The sequence below is a fragment of the Miscanthus floridulus genome, chromosome 1 (genome assembly GCF_019320115.1).
Source record: "Miscanthus floridulus cultivar M001 chromosome 1, ASM1932011v1, whole genome shotgun sequence".
Classification (NCBI taxonomy): Eukaryota; Viridiplantae; Streptophyta; class Magnoliopsida; order Poales; family Poaceae; genus Miscanthus; species Miscanthus floridulus.
Window position 1 is genome coordinate 107,040,290 of NC_089580.1, and position 5,845 is coordinate 107,046,134.

Below are 5,845 nucleotides of genomic sequence, written 5' to 3' on the forward strand. Positions count from 1 at the left end.
CCGTTGACCGATCAATGTTGACCGTTGACCTGGCCCCACATGTCAGCAGCACAGACATGCTGGACCCACACGTCAGATGCTGACGTCATGATGACATCATGAGGGACCCACATGTCTGCGACCCAAGAGCCCCTGGACCCACCTGTCAGCTCGGAACCGAGACGATGATGTCATGCTGACATCATGCTGACATCAGCATGCCACGTTGACCAGTGACACCATGACACGTGTCAGCCCAGGATTAATTCAGCCTTTATTCAATTTCAGAAAGGATTTAAACTTCAGGAATTCATAACTAATTCATACAACCTCGGAAAAATACGAGACCAGGACCAGAATTCATCTAAAATCAAGCTCTACGCAATGAACTCATGTTTGAGTGCATTTGACTCTTTTGAATTTTCATTGCTTCTTTGTGCTACTCTATAGACGTCGCTAACGTGACTATAATGCAAACGTTGCAGACTCGGAGGAGAACCTGACAGACGAGGACTGTGAGTACCGTGAGGAGTACAGAGATGACTACACTGAAGGTGCCACATCCCACCCAATCTCATAGCACCTATTACGCATGGCTAACATAGAACTGCTATCGCTTTACTTTACTGCTACAGTCATATTATGATAGGACTTGCATGGTAGTATGCTTGCTTGAAAGCCTTTTACCTTGGCGCAACCTTACCCCTGCATACCCTGCTATTAGGCTAGACACACGCTTACTACTATACATTTCATTACTTATACTTCTACTACGCTTATACTACGTGCGTGGTGGATACTGGTGTTATTTGGACCATGGGGAGAGTGCTGCGTGTGTGACTTGGGTGTGTGGAGGGTGAGGGTTGTGTCAACCAAGTTGGAGTATACGATGAGCCTGGGGCAAGTCTTGCCATGGGGTGCTACCTGGGCACCCCTAGAATGGGTACCTATGGTGGGTAAAATGGTATATGAGGTGGACCTGGGTGTGAACCTGTGATGGGTGGAGCCCAGGATGGAGGTGCTATGGTGGCACGGTAAATGGAAACCCTAATGGAGACATTCTGGCTTGGTCACCCCTAAGGACTTACTAGTACTCAGATTCACCAGGAAGCCTTACGTACCACTCGCCCTATATGGTGCGGGATGGCTGGACTACTTGGTAGGATACTGCCACTACTGCTAGGTTGATAGCGGACAGTGTAAGGAGGTACGGGGCGCGGAGGATTTTCCCCCCACACCCTTCCGAGACTTCATGGAGACCTTGTGGACCCAGCTCATGACTCACAGTTTCAGCCACCCTAGACTTGACTTAGGGTGAACCAGGGCTGAATGGTAGAGTGGCATTATCCTAGGCTAGCAAGCGGCCGGAATTAGCCTAGTTGACGACGATCAGTGAGGAAGGCGGATCTTGTGGTTATGTAAAACCTCTGCAGAGTGTATGGTTGATCGATCGATACATGTGCCGACTTGTCGGCTATGGACCTTTCTTGGGTTTCGCTTAAACTAGATAGTGAGATGAGTCCTTCTCTTCTTCCCCCCGTGAGAGAGTGTCGGTCATAGCCAGGGGGCTATGGGCCTTGAGACAGTGCCGAGAGGGAGTTGGCCTGTCGACTGAGCGATGGTATGGTTATGGTATGGTGATGGTGTGGAGATGGTGGTATATCGATCCCAGGATTGAAACCTGGCTCTGGAATGGGAATGGGTGGAATAGGTGTGGAAATGGTGTTAGAACTTGACTATACTATTATATACTTGATGTGCCAAATGCATAGGACACCCCAGCCTTATAGGTTCCTCTTGACTATATCCAACTTGCATCCAATTTCCACAAAGCAATGCTCATAGGGTCGGGAGTGGCCAGTACAAATCATACTGATAAATTTTGGCACACAGGTTCTGCTAAGGAGTTTAGCTCTGAGGAGTTTGACGGATGAGGGGTTCGTGCCTACGCTCGAGTTTGGCGATCTTATTTTGAAGCTGTTCTGAGTGAATGCTACTTTTGATTCCGCCAATGCGGCGATGTAATAATTTATGTAATTCCGCACTAATTGTACTCTGATATTATCGTTGTATGGATGTGATATTCGACTGAAATTTGGGTAATATGATCTACAACGGTCTTATTACACTTTGACGCGGTGGATTTCCCTTTGTGGAAATTGGGGTCGTTTCAGCCATTGCATAAGAGGGAACCAACTTCTTGATGGACGAGAAGGACATCCGAGGGTGAAAGCACTCTAAAAAGAATCACTCAACTTCAATATTCAACCATGACAACAACTAGCTTGGGGAAAGGGCATCCCCCATGTATCTAGATAAGTATTTCTTTTCCTTTTATTTTACTATTTCTGAGTTTGCTATATACTCCCTCTGTCCATAAGTCTCCATCGTATTAGCCTTCGGCGCAATGATCAAGGAGCAGCAAACAATGCCGATTTGCATTTAAGGCGAGGAGCAGCCAAGGAGTCAAAGCCAATGAGCAGCCAAGGAGCAATAAATGCAGACAAGGAGCAGCCAATGAACATTAAATGCGCAGCACATACGAGAAGCCAAACCCGTGGTCCTGATCTAATATGATGGAGACTCTTGGATTTTTTTGCTTAGACGATGGAGACTTATGGACGGAGGGAGTAGTTGCTAAAAAAAGATGCATAACTAAAAACAAAATAAAAATTTATCCTAGCTAGTTATATATATTAGTAATGTGTGATCTAAAAATGAAAAACCAAATAAAAAGTGTGTATCTAGTTTTATTTAAGTTTTTAAGAGCTGAATAAATAATATGGACTCCGAAGATAATCTCTTATAATGGAAATGATGAATAGTTGCTCTATTGTAATTTCTTTCAAGTACCTAGTTTTTAGCCTTGAATTCTCCCGAGTTTTGGATAAGACTGTTTTGATATAAGAATTTACTCTGAACTGGAAACTTGTGGGTAGCATATGCTTGATCTAAGTCTAGGTAATTGATTGATATGATATGAGAAGGTCTGAGCCGCTGTTTATCTTGTTCCAAGTGATACTAAAGTTCTAGAGATTTCTTTTGAAAAATATAAAAATGCTAAATGATGAGTTCTTGTATGATAAAGCTTGAATTCCTACCAGAGACAAACATGATATTTAGACTAGGAAAACTTCTAGTCATATATGCTGCTTGTTTTGCATTGAGTTTAGTCAGGCTTTGTTGACCCTTATGACAGGTTTGTCATGCTCTTAAAATCAAGATCTTGTACACACCACCCACATATGCACTACTCCTTGTCGGTGTTTTGAACAGCCGACTAGCAAATTTGTATATTGCGTATCTAGCTCGGATAGTGTGCTAAGAGGACACGAGGATTATACTGGTTTGGATAGAATGTCCCTACATCTAGTTTTAGGCTGCTCATGTTACCAGCACTGAGTTTGTAGTAGGGGGTTATAAACTAGCGAGAGAGGGATAGGTCCCAAGTCTCTGGTGAGAGGAGCGAACGGGTGCCGAGAGCTCGGTTGCTGCTTAGCTATGTGTTCGAGGTTTGAGTGTGATGTGTTGTGATGCTCGTGGATTCAATCCCTTTAGTGGGGTGTTGTGCTTTCTCTTTTATAGGCCAAGGGAAAGCATGGGTTACAGCAGACGAAGAGAGGAGAACAAGAGGCAGATGAAGTCCTTCATGGTCACTGGGCCTTTCTTTTCCTTTATGTGGGTCCCGCTGACACTGTAGGCGGTGACAGGGATGGCTCCCTACCGGAGGCCTATCCGCCAACGATGCCATGCCCTAGCATTATCAGTGGGTCATGATGTCCCACTCTGCCCCGATGGGCGGCGTGGCGAACTAGCGTGCTGATCAGCGGTCGTACAAGGAGTAGGCAGCACAGTGACAACACGTCCGTCACTATGGGCGATGTGAGTTCCTAGAATGAAATGTCATGGGGATGGGTCGTGTTGAGACGTGACCGCTCCCTACATGATGCCAGAAGTTTGACCTTGGGTCGTACCTTCTGACCCATAGTGGTTGGTGGCAGCATGGGATTTCGTTGGGAGCTATGCCTAAGGGGTCGGGCGAGACAGAGCCCATGGCCTTGGTGGCGGGCGATGCGGAGCCCTCCCTCAGATGTCGGGCGAGGTGGAGCTAGCCCTTAGACATCGGGTGAGACGGAGCCAGCCCTCAGACATCAGGCAAGGTGGAGCCCTCCCTAAGACGTCAGGCGAGGCGGAGCCCTCTCTCAGACGTCGAACGAGGCGAAAACCTCGCTCAGACGTTGGGCAAGGTGGAAACTTCATCCTCAGAGTTAGATGAGGCGTGGCCCGGCCCCTGGGGGTCGAACGAGGTGGAAACCTCATCCTCGGAGTTGGACGAAGTGTGGCCTAGCCCCTAGGGGTCGGACGAGGCCGTAGTTGCGTCCTTAACCATTGGATGATCCGATGTGACGCTCATTAATCCTTTGGCTCGGATACCCGGATATAGATATCCGACACTCCTACAATGGGGGTAGGTGCAAAAACATTCCATTCCATTTAGATCCACCCAAAAATGTTATACTCCTTCACTGGGGGCGAACACAAAAATATGTCTGATAGGATATCCAGCAAATAATGCTCCAAGTTCTTGTTGCTATCTCTCAAAAGTCTTGTTGCAAAAGAAAAGAGACACGGGCTATGCAAAAGTTATTCATGAAAAAAGGAAAATAAAGAGTTGAAAAAAATGGACAAGTGTCCGAGATATCTAAAATAATGGGTACTTAGATACCTGCCTGAAGAAAAAAGAGATGAATAAGATAGCCCATGTTATCTTGTAAAGTTGTTTTCAAGTTTCAAAAGAGAGATATGTTTTCAAGGAGCATAGTAGAATTAGGTTAGCCACTGTTGATATTTCTTAATGACTATTGGAGGATTCTGCAAGCGCACAGAACTATCGCGTAGCACTTCACTCGGTGAGTACCGAGTGTTGAATTTATATTTTCCCATAGGAAAGCGGAAGGCTAGAATTTATATAGGATTAGGATTTGTTAAAGGTAGGTCTTAAGTTGATCCTAGGTAGGTGAACGATAGTGAAGGATGGGTGTGAACTACCTAAACTAACTACTAAATACAAGCTAACCAGAGATAGCTAGGTGGGAGAGCGAGTGATATATCTTTCTAGTAACTAAGGGTAAACAAATAACTAGGAGAAATATGATAGTACTTTGGGGCACAGCCCACCTACCAACTAGGAGAGCTAAATAGACAAGGTCTGCCACGAGCCCTACGATTTAATAACTAGACTTATCGTGGTGGAATATAGAGGATGGATGAGGCTATCACCACTTGCCACCTACCACAATCTATCCGGAGGCCTAGCCATATCCACAAGTAATCTATAGCCTAAGCACCACGCTTAATCTATAAACTTACTACTTTGATCCGAGCTCCGATGAAATGAGATCAAAGCACCCTAACTAGATGGTGGAACTGGTACTAACAAAAGACTACTAATGATAAGATAACATATGCTGCTAATGCCAAACAATAAGCACCTAAGCTCACTAATGACTAAGTACTTAAAGTAAAGCAAGCAATACTAGAATAAAGTACAGAAATAAATACTAAATAAAGTAATGCAAAAATGAAAGAATTACAAAGGAGCTATACCAGACCCAGAAGACTCTTACAGACTTCGAGATGCTCTGCTCTTGCTCTACTCCACTAATAGACTACTACTCTATAGTTAATGCTAAGCTAGAAGGCTAAGAGAAGCTTGGAGAGCTTCAAAATGAATGGGGCATCGTTCCACCGAGCTCCACACCCACTATTAATAGTGTAGAGTGAGGGGAGGGGTACTTGTAGGCAGCAGGGAGGTCGGTGGTCATAGGGGGTTGCCAGACGGTGGCTATGGGGTGCCGCCCGGCCC